Raw genomic sequence first — 11,780 nt, 5'->3', positions numbered from 1 at the left:
TTGTAGTTAAACTAGAAGTTATACCTGGATCTGTTTCTCATTTTGTCTTGTCCTTTCTTTTCTGTACGTGATTGAGAATTATAGTTTGTTGACTGTGCACATTTATTCATTTACCTGTACACATATATACATGAAATATAAATGTGCAGTGTGTGTGTATATAGAGGTAATAGGGGTAGGTTTGTGAGAGACAATAAGATTGGCACAGGATAGAACAGGGTTTAGGGTTGTTGTACATGGGGTCACTATGAGTTGCAGGTGAATCAATGGCATATAACAACAACATATAATTTTATATGTGGATTTCCATTGGACATTATCAAATGCATAGTCTGACTAGAGAATAAAACTGCATGTTGTCTTTGTATCCTGCTTTAAGGGAATAAGGAAATGTTTTTAGTGTGGTTTTGCTTCCTTATGTAACTTGCTGATAAACCACCATATTTGAACAGTAATTCCATTCTTGGTATATAACTAATAGAAAATTAGTTTCAAAAAGTAAAAATTGGGCCAGAAATGGAGATTATTAAAATGTACAATTGTAAAAGCCTGACCCTACAAACCCCATTTGTGAAACTGAGTTACAGAATGCTTTTGAGTGCTTGATGACTCATGTGGCTTCTTCCTTTGGCTGGTTTAGTGTAGGCAAGAGGTTAGCCGACTCGGGGAAATTAAAACAATGTTGTACATTATATTATTACCAGTCATCGAAAAGCTTATTTTGTATGCAAGACAGCAATGTTGAGATATATGGAGAGCCCTAGGCTAAGTACAGAAGATAATTACATTTGGAATTTTACAGAGTTAAGTCATTTACGGCTTCAAATAGTTGCAGAGAAAAATCAGCAAACTGCACTTAAACATTTTGTTGTGACTATTCAGGATAGAAAGGATCATTTTAAATTAGTTATATGACAAATTTTTTTTTAAATAAGATTTTTCTCAAAAGTTATTTTCTTTAGTTAGTATTTTTCCATTCAGAATGTAGATTTACACAGTTTAAAATCATAACCTGTTCATACAGGCAAAGGACCTTTTATGATAGAAAATTTTGATGTAAATCTTTGGAAATATCTGTAAATGAAGCATATTTTGAAGCATGTTTTTGGAGAAGAAAAGTTGATTTTCCCCATATTTTATTTATGAATAAAAAATCAATAAAGTGTTGAAAATTACATTAGACAAAACAAGCTGTCTTTGTACCTGACTTACCTGACTTTGTATGTAGTGAGGTGGTGGTGGTGGTGGTGGTACTGGTATTTAGAAAGAGCTACAAGTTTCTGTGTTTCTTTATTTAACTGATAATTTTTTTTAAAGATGGCTAATAAGAAAATTGTTTACCTGAATAATGATTTGCCAAGTAGGCATTTCAGAGTGGTTGTTGTTATGTGCCGTCGAGTCGTTTGTGACTCATAGCGACCCTATGTGCAACAGCCCTAAACCCTGCTCTATCCTGTGCCAATCGCATTGCCTGTGACACACCCATCCCGATTACCCCAGTCACTGAATCAATCCACCTCATAGAGGGTCTTCCCCTCCTGCGCTGTCCCTCTATCCTACCAAGCATGATGACCCTCTCCAAGGACCTGTCTCTCCTTCCAGCATGTCCAAAGTATGTCAGACGAAGCCCCAGAATCCTTGCCTCCAAGGAGTAGCCTGGTTTAACCCCTCTAGGATGAATCTGTTTGTTTTCTTTGCAGTCCATGGAACATTCAGTACTCTTCTCCAGCACCACAGCTCAAAGGCGTCAATTCTCCTTCTATCCTCCCTAGTCATTGTCCAACTCTCTGATGCATAGCAAGTGATTGCAAAAACCATGGCCTGTATCAGATGCACCTTAGTCTCCAGAGAGACACCATTGCTCTTGAGTACTTTAGAGAGGTCCCTAACTGCAGACTTTCCCATAGAAATACGTTTTTTGATTTCCTGGCTGCTGGTGCCAAGAGTGTTGACCGTGGAGCTGAGCAAACTGAAGCTGTGAACAATCTCAATCTCTTTCGCCATCCATCCTGATGCTACCGATTGGTCCAGTGGTGAGAATCTTTGTCTTCTTGACACTGAGCCTCAGTCCATACTGAAGGCTGCAGTCCTTGACCCTCTGCAGCAGGTGCTTCAGGTCCTCCTCAGTTTCAGCAAGCAGGGTTGTGTCATCTGCATAATGCAGATTGTTGATAGATCTTCCACCAATCCTAATGCTACGCTTCTCCTCATAGAGCCCAGCTTCTCGGATAATCTGTTCTGCATACAGGTTGAAAAGGTATGGAGATAGGACACATCCCTGTTGTACACCCCTCTCAATTTTGAACCATGCACTGTTGCCCTGCTCTGTTCTGACAACTGCCTCTTGGTCCAAGTATAGGTTTCGCATTAGCACGATTAAATGTTCTGGGATTCCTATTCTTCTTAGAGTCAGCCACAGTTTGTTATGATCCACACAGTCAAATGCCTTTGCGTAATCAGTGAAACACAGATAGACATTCTTCTGGTATTCCCTGCTTTCAGCTAAGATCCATCTAACATTAGCTACAATATCCCTAGTACCACGACCCCTTCTAAACCCAGCCTGGACTTCTGGCAGTTCTCTGTTGATGTACTGGTCCAGTCGTTTCTGGATAATCTTCAGTAGAGTCTTGCTTGCATGTGAAATCAATGATATTGTTCTGTTGTTTCCACACTCAGTTGGGCCACCCTTCTTTGGGATGGGAACAAATATAGATCTCTTCCAGTCACTTGGCCAAGTGGTTGTTCTCCAGATTTAGAGTGGTAGGCCATTTAAAATTACTCAATAACTGAGTATTTAATTAATTAATTCTCTTTCTCAGCCAACAGAGGAAGGGGAAAACACGGCCAGTAGGTTTGCTTGTGCTTTATTTTGTTTTGTTTCCATTCTCCTAGCCAGCCTAAAGGAACCCTGGTGTAGTGTTGAAGTACTACAATGGTCAGTGATGGGCACCAGCCAGCTGCTTTTCAGGGTCTCTCTGTTCCTTTAAAGATGCCCGCCAGAAACCCGCCAGAGCAGTAGAGCAGTGCCCTTCTGCCACATGACATCTCTCTGAGTCCAACTTCATTTAATAGCACTCATCAGCAATAGCAGCAGCTTTCCCACTAGTTCTGTGGTGGATGTGGCTAAAGTAGTACAAACCATTGTGAGTGTTCGTTGATTATTAGTGCACTCATTTAATAATAGATCTCCTTTAATTCTTTAGCCCTCATTGAAAAGGAAAAGAAAGTCATTAAACTTTTCATGGAAGATCATCTGGCCAGAAGTCACTATATATGATGGCTACCTGCCATGCCCCTAATAGTTTTGCTTATATTTTAAAGGGGTTGATACTAATGAAGGCTAATTCTGAGGAGTCCTGTTTTATGCAGAGTTATTAAACTGCAGCCTGGGGGCTGACTCCTCTAAGCTGAGAATGGTTTTTACTTTTTAAATTTTGAGTAAGGAGTAAAATAATAACATTCTATTTAATAATACCAATAATGTAAAATAATAAATAAAAGAATAGTAAATGTGAAAATATTATAAGACTCAACTCTCAATGTCAGTAAAGTTCCTGGAAGACAGCCACACACATTTGCGTATCATCTATGCTGCTTTTAATGCTGGAGTGGCAGAGTTGAGTAATAGAATGTATGGCTTAACAAAACTGAAAATGATCTACTGTTTGACTCTTTTTAGAAGATGTTTGCCAAGTAACTCCTGGTCAAGAGGATAGGAGAAAAAAAAATAATTTGCATCATCATGTTAAGAGCTTATTCCCTTAGTTAGAGTCCTCACTCCTTATAGGTCCTCTTCTCTTTAACTGCATCCTTCTTGACTGTGTGGTTTAACACCTGCCCAGTCACCATGTCTGTGGCAGGCATATCCAACAGTAGCTTCAGGTCACAAGTGTTTGCTGATTTTGGGGTTCTAAAAAAGCCAGCTAAGAGATAATGATTCATTTAATGAAATTATCAGAGCCTGTTACATTGGCACTATGCTGAAGCCACTACTGAGTAAGACTTAATAGGGTTGCCCTCCTGGTCTTTATAGACAGTAAAGAAATAGTTTTCAAAAAATTCTGTTCATTTATTCGGTAGTGCATGCTAACACTAACAGGTTATTAAAAACACCAGAAATTTGCTTAAAAGAGGGCACTTCAGTGGTAGATTTGACTAAGAAAGAACTGCTTTATCCCATTAGTTTATTATTCAGTATGAGATAAGAGACAAGAAATGGTCAAACATCTTTAGCAGTTAAAAGCACTTGCTTTGAGATGACATCGTAGAAGCTCTTAGCATGGATTACTTTGAGAGTCTTTGAGTTATAACCCTAACGTGGTTGGGGGTTTTTGGCAGGGTACATACAGTTAAAGTCAGAGGTAGACTCACTTTAGGCTTCCTGTGTCTGAAATTGAGCATTTTCATGATTTTATTGTCACTTTTGCCATTTCGTACACCCATGTCTGTATACATAGTTAATATTTCATTATACCTGTAGTACCTAAGACAGTGAGGGAGTTCTGTTCATGAATTCACAGCATCCTTTGTACATTGTTGACCCAAGGGCTAATTCCATTTCCCCTAAAGCATTTCCCAGACTAGGAAATTTCTATGTCCTCAAGCATCTCAGAGTAGATCAGAGAGTTACCATTTGGTAATTTGAATTAATAAAGTGTTTGTGCCATTCACAGTATAGGAAAGAACAATCAGGTTTGTACAATTCTCCAGAGATAGTCATTGTATTATACTGGGAAGAAAAATTCCCACCTGTCAGTGGTGTGTGACCCCATTGTTAAAACAAATCCATTAAACTCAAATTGGATTTTACAGTACAGATCAATTGAAATGTGTTATGTCCACCCTGGAGAATCTTTGTAAAAGATATTTCACAAGGAAAATGGAAGGGTAGAGTTTGTCATCCTGAGAACGGAGCACAGCTGGTCAGGATGACTTCAGAGTCGTCCTACGTCGCCTTTCAGCCCTCTGAATGGAAGCCCACCCACATCCCCTTCCAGCCCCCTTCATAGAAGCCCAGAGGCTGGGGCTCTGGCCCTTGATGAGAGGCTTTTGCATTTGGACTCTTTAGCCAGGCCTCCTGGAAGGTTATATGCAGCCCTTTTTCAGCAATAGGGGTAGGAATGAAAGTGGTTCTTTTCTTAGTTCTGTCTGCACTTAATCTTAAACTTAACAAAGCCTAGAAGATTCTAATGGTCAGATTTCAGGTAACTGTTGCTGTTAGGTGTGAATTGAGGCCACTGTGACTCATAGTGATCCCGTGAACAATAGATCTGAGCCTTGCCCAGTTTTGTGCCATCTTCACCATCTCTGATATGTATAAGCCATAGTAACTATGGTCATTGTGTCAATCTTTGTTGTTGAGGAACTTCAAATAACTAAGCAGAGGTTAATCATACTTATAAAATCTACATTGTGCATGAGAGCCACCGTGTTCTTATGTATTACTTACAAATAAAGGTTTTAAATGAAACATGTTCATTGCTGAATGCAGGAGTCGTACAGATGGCATGTATGTGTGTGTATAATATTTTTATTTGAAGGGGTCAAAATTTTTAATGGACTGAATGTGTACAACTTAATAGAAGAGCGTTACTAAATATGATTCTTTGTTACATCTGTTACTTACTTCACCGAGAGAATCAAAACAAAATGTGAGTGGACATGCTAAACCTTTAAATAATTTACAACTGTAATATTTTATTATTTGAAAGATGCCATCTTTCAGTTGCTAGTGTTATACTGATGAACTAGGGAGCTTTGGTTGCTTTGTGGTACCTGCCAGTGCAAAGATATGCAATTCAAATTTATCACCTGTTCTGCGGGACAAAGGTGAGCAGTTAACTGCCTCTGACAACCCAATGGAGGGTCAGCTAAGAGTCAGTGCCAACTTGATGTTACACAACAAAAAGAGAGATTAACCCTATTACCAGAGAGTGGAGCCTTACATTATAATTAAGTTCTGCTCACCTCTTCAGGTATTAACAGCAAGAGAGATGGATGCCATTGAAATAATTTGAGTAAAGGGCATGGGTTTAAGTCAGAGAAGGAGATTTCACCCGTTAAATACTCTCTTTTGAAAGATTCTTCAGGAATGACCTGCAGATGAGTAAGATGAGCTTGATAGGGGTGGGGTTGGGAACATTTGCACATTCAATTTGTATGATCTTATATGACCCATGTGTATAGCTCCAGTTCTGCTCAGAAAATTAGAGACAAAGGAAAGGGAAACATAATGAGATAACTCAGGGACTTAAATTCATTTGGGTCTACCTAGAAGTTTGCCAAAGCTATCTAAAATCCCTCAACCATTAATATGGGATGTGTTCATCCTATAAGGGTTTCCCTATGACTAATTGTAATTCCATTGTGTGTGTGGGGGGGAGGGGGGGAACCAGACGAAGAAGGCCATTATATTTAACACAAAGAATGAGGGGGAAACAATCTGGCAGATTTATATCTCAGAAACAAGTACCTCTCCAAAGTGTTAAAGTGCAACAGTGCCGATTAAAAGAGTTAGGTGCACCTGATCCAAGCCATGGTCTTTTAAATTACTTCCTATGTGTCTGAAAGTTGGACAGTGAATAAGGATGACAGAAGAAGAAACAATGTCTCCGAACTGTGTTGGAGAAGAATACAGGATATGCATCCCATGGACTGCCAGAAAGAAGTCTTTCTGGGAGGAAGTGCAACCAGGGCGCTCCTCAGAGGCAATATTGGTGAAACTTTATTGCACATACTTTGAGAATGTTGTCAGAAGGGACCAATATTTGGACAAAGAAAAAGACATCCTGCTGGAAAAGGTGGAGGCTTCAGAGAAAGGAAAACCCTCATTAGATGAATTGACACAAGTGACTGTAGGGTGCAGGATAGAGCAAGGTTCAGATGTAATAGTTTATAGGATCTCTGTGAGTCATAGTTGACTTAATAGGCATGTAACAACAACAACAGATACCTTAGATAAATTTTTGCCTATATTAGTTTGAATCTGTTCTGTGACAGGGCCATCTGTATGCTCTAACACTTGACTTAGTCTCTGTGTTGTAAAAAGTTATGTTTTGTGGAAAAGTAAAGAAGCAGCCTTGGACATTGGGGAGTTTTCATCTTGTCAGGGACAGGACTTACTCCCTACAAACTTTCAGCTCTGTAATCCCTTGAATGTGAATATTGAAAGCAGAGAGAGGAAAAGGAAGCAGAGAAACTGAAGGCAGCCTGTCTGATGAGGGGAGAGGAGGGAGTGGTTAGCTTTTTCTTCCTTAATAATTTCATTCATTGAACCACTATTTACCAAGCACTTACTGTATTCAAAGCACTGGATAAAGATAAGGAAGGCAGCCTCTTTCTTCCTGCAACTGCTCACCAGTGGGGACTCTCCTAGAACTGTACCATTGGGCATACCTCAGGATAGAGGGGACTCCATCAGCTTTATGGATGGGACATAAAAGGAGCTGTAGGCAAGAGCTTTCGGGGCTAGACGTGCCATCTGTGAATTGCCTGGCTTATAGGATAGGGAGTGCGGAGAAGGATAATGTTCCTTTTTTCATTCTTTTCTGTGCTAGGCCAGGACTTTCCTTCTCAGACTGAGGCTTTTCTAGAGAAACTAGGGTGAATTGCCTGCCCTGATAATGTGTCTGAACCCATTCATTACAGGACAGTTCTAGTGAGTATCCTAAATTCTACCTGTGATATTTTCATAAGCTTGAAAACCATCTGGCTCTTGGCTGAGCTCCTGTGTGCAAGGTGCTGTACTAGGTGCTTCACACCCACATTTTATTGGATTCTCATACCTTTCAGTGAGTAAATATTATCCTATTCCTTCTAGTGCCTTCTAGTATGCCTAACTTGTAAAAAAGAAAAATGTAGCATTTTAGTAATCAGTAGATGTTTTATATTTAATGAGCTTGTTTAAGAAAATGTTTTTCTTATTCCTTGAAAAGGTACTACTAAATCTTAAAGTCATAGCCATCTTAGAGTTGAAGGAATGATTTTCAGTGCCTTTTCTTTTAGATAGAAGCTCTGATGTCACAGGGATTAAGTGCTCAGTTGCTAATAGAAAGGGTGGTGGTTTGGAATCACTCTCTAACTCCAGGTTAGAAAGACCTGAAGATTTTCTTTTGTAAACATCACACCCTAGAAAATAGAATTGGACCGTTCTCCTAAGTCATGAAATTAAGAATTGACATGACAGCACCTACCAATGGCAGCCACTGACATGAGAAACTGAAGCTTACGGGGGCTTGTTCCAGGAGGACCTAACCCTGCCTGAGGGTAGTACCTTTGTAGTGTCCCAACACTATCTAATGACTCCAGGCTGGAATCTCAAGACTTGTCCAAGTGGTCATTGTGGCCTGACCCGCCTACAACCATCACATCTATTCTCAACTGTGGCAATTCTGAAGGGCAGAGCAGAACCCACCTCATAGGGCTTCCCAAACGCTGGGTCACGGTAGGAGCAGGTGACCACATCTTCATCCCACAGATGGTGGGGGGCTGAACCAGCAGTTTTTGCTTAGCAGCCAAGTGCTTTAAACACTGTACCAACAAGGTTCCCCTGTTATGGCTCAATGGGAGGGCCATACTGAGTGTACAAATAGAAGTTACAGAGCTGGTTTTTAACCATTTGTGGGGGCCACAACCCTTTCTGCCTCACCAGACTTTGCTGAGCAGTCCATGGAGGGCAGGGACTAAGTGACTCTGGCATCACTCTGGAGTTTTCTAAATCATTGGGCCAGGAACTGTAAGCTTGAGGCAGATGTCAGCAGGAAGGAGAGTGCACAGGTTTCAGTAGCAGAGGGAGACATTAATCCTAACACAAATCAATTACTGGATGGACTTTACATATGATTGCTCTTCCATTAGCAGTGCCATTCATGAGCACACCAGCCTCCTAGATTTTACAGTACTCAGCAGTCCCCAGCTTTCAGATGTTTGACACATATGAAGCACACAGTTAAGCACCATGCCTCTATAAAGCCTATTATGTTAAAAATTTAAAGTACATACAGTGACATCTTACAACAAATAGGCTCATAGGCTCTACTTTGTGCCCTAAAACATTACTGTTATCATTGAGGGTGTACCACTGGCTCGTCTGGCCCTCAGTGCCAGGGACGTGAGCATACATGGTAGGACCCGAAGATAGTGGATTGTGCCTGGGCAGGACAAAGCCAGAGTGCAGGCCCCTAGTGGTTCTGACATGCAAATTGGTTGTCCAAGCTGAAAGACCAGTCGAACTGTCTAGTAGTTGGTTCCCTGTGAAGTTTCTCTCAGAATAGTGGGCACTCTTGCACAACAGCTCCCACCCACTTTTATTCAGTAAAGCAAATGATTAGAGATCTTGGGGCTGAAGCAATCTCAATCTCTCTCTCCCCCCCTTTTCTCTCTCTCACTCCCTCTCTTCCCCCTCCCCTCCTCCCTCCCTCCTTCACTCTCTCTCAAAACTGCTGCTGTATGTGTATGTTAACATTGTTTTCATGTGTCCAGAAGGTTTTTTTTATTATTTTGTAATTCAGAGAAAGACCACATACTAAGAAAAACATTTGCATGATGATGGTTAAAAACTAACTATTCTGATTTACTATGTACAAGTTGTGTTTAAGATCAGACTTGACAGCATAACCCATTTGTAATCTATGGACTGCCTGGTTTACAATAAGCCAGACTTCTCTGGTTTTGAGAGGAGAAAAACTAAAATATTTTCCATAAATAGAGAATAATAGAAAAGTACTAAGACTACATCCTGACAAAAGCTAATAACTTGAGAAACTTGGACTATTTAGGCAGCCTCATTTAGTGTCACTATCTAGGAAAGCAATATATTCCTTGAGCTTTTTCTGACCCCCCTTGGAGCTATAGTCAGGATCCCACAGTGAAGTGAAAGTGCCTCTCTTGAGCCCAGAACTCTTCTTGAGGGAGCTGGGAGCTTGCTGGTAGGGCCCTGAAAGCATGGCCCCTTCAGACTGCTCCCCTTCTGTGCCTGGAGCCCAGGCGAGGAAGAGGTTGCAGCTTTCTCTGGTCACATCCTCCTTTGCAAACCAAGATACTTACTTTTCATAATTTAAAATCCTGCTTAATTCTGGGAACATTAGAATTCCTAGACTATGACTGAGTATTAGTGTGTGTCTGCTTTAAATGTCAAGAGAGTCTTTAATAATAACATTTAAGGAATATTAAAATGGTGACAGAGGAAAAGTTGGGAAAATCTTCCCTCCAGATGAAATTAGCCATCTGTTGCACAATACCTGCATGTGGAGACTGTCTTACAGAAACATTGTAAAAAAGTTGTAATCGGTGTGCAATGCTGGGTGCCCATCATTTGACCAAGTGAGCTACATTTAATGATTTGCCAAATGCTCAGTTTGGTAGAGAGTTTCAGTCTGCTTCTTTTCCCAAGGGCATCTCTTTTTCTTGTTTTTCCTCTTCTGATCTTATTTTTTTCAGATACTTGTATAACTCTAAGAATTAACTTCTTGTATCACACAGAGTACTAAGAAAATTGATGTGACCACTCTTTAGGATGCGCTCAACCCATGCCAAGGAGTAGTACTAGTCACACTACCTGTTTACAAAAGTCACTTGAGTCCTTATTAAAAGTCTTTGGAACTGTCTAGATCAGCAAGTATAGGTAAGAACCCTGTCAGCTAACCTAGAGAAATGCCACTAGATGGGAATAAACCATGCTTGCCCCTCGTGAGTTAAGTGATTGGTAAAAGTGCACATCTCCACCATTCTCATGGGGCTGCTACATAGAGGAGAACACTTGGGCCTGTGTTTTTAACCAGTATCTTCATTGTGACCATGCAAGTCTGAGAAACAGACACCAAGCATCCTGTAAGCCAGAGTCTAGTCTTCTTGAGCCATTTCCTAGCTCTTGTTTCCTCAGAGTTGCTTCTGAACCTCAGTTTTTCAACCTAAAATATGAGGCTCGGCTGTACCTGAGTAACTTCCTACCCTTTTAACCCCACATGTGTCGGAAAACAACTGTGCTCCAAGAGTTTCATTCACTGTGGCTTTTCCAGAAGTAGATCCAGGCCTTTCTTCCAGAAAGCCTCTGGCTGGACTGGAATTTCCCAGCTTTTGGTTAACCCTGTGTTAACTGCATGCACTGCTAAGGAATTCCTGAGACTAGAACTGGAGAACTTGACATGGGCATAACAGCCTTTACTTCAGGAACTTCAGCTGAGTGGGATGCTGTCTCCTTATTCTTATCTGTCTCCACTAATTCTAGCATTTCTATGCATTTAAAATAATTTAATTTCAGCAGGACTTTGTTTCTCATAAATGAAAATAGCCAAATTGACCTTAAAATGATTAATCTTCCCAATGAAATGGACCCACATAAAGTTCTCTTTTTTTCTGCTGGAAGAATGAGTTTTATCCCCTTGGTTTGTGCCTTTGAAGTTGTGGAAGAAATTCATAGCCTTCAGCAGTCATCAGTGGATTTAGGGTAATGCACTCATTCAGTTATTCACAGCCTGCACGATCTGAAACCTAATCTGAGACCATGGTTAATCAAAGGGGGATCACCTATATCAGCCAAGGGCAACACCTTTTAAGACTCCATTAGGACTGAAGAGATAAATCCCAAGAAATTAACGTCTTCCTGTTCTTTCTACTCCATTGTTTAAACCATCAAAATTATTTCTCTACCCAGTTAGCCCAGCTGTAAACACCATCAAACTCCTATTAATCCAGATTCCAAGCACATCCTCAGCGAACAGAAGGCTAGGTAAAGTAGATTGTGTTTACCTTTTCCTTAAAACAACCTTCCCCCCACCCCC

General features: G+C 40.5%; 1 protein-coding gene across 7 annotated transcripts in view; it reads left to right on the top strand.

Moving 5' to 3' along the window:
• Positions 1-11,780, top strand: part of FOXP1 (forkhead box P1) — a 419,751-nt gene that overhangs the window by 370,571 nt on the left and 37,400 nt on the right. The window lies entirely within an intron of this gene.

Source organism: Elephantulus edwardii, unplaced genomic scaffold (assembly GCF_000299155.1).
Source record: "Elephantulus edwardii isolate Elephantulus edwardi_28Jun2011 unplaced genomic scaffold, EleEdw1.0 scaffold00285, whole genome shotgun sequence".
In the NCBI taxonomy this organism is placed as follows: domain Eukaryota; kingdom Metazoa; phylum Chordata; class Mammalia; order Macroscelidea; family Macroscelididae; genus Elephantulus; species Elephantulus edwardii.
This window is presented reverse-complemented; position numbering and strand designations above follow the sequence as displayed.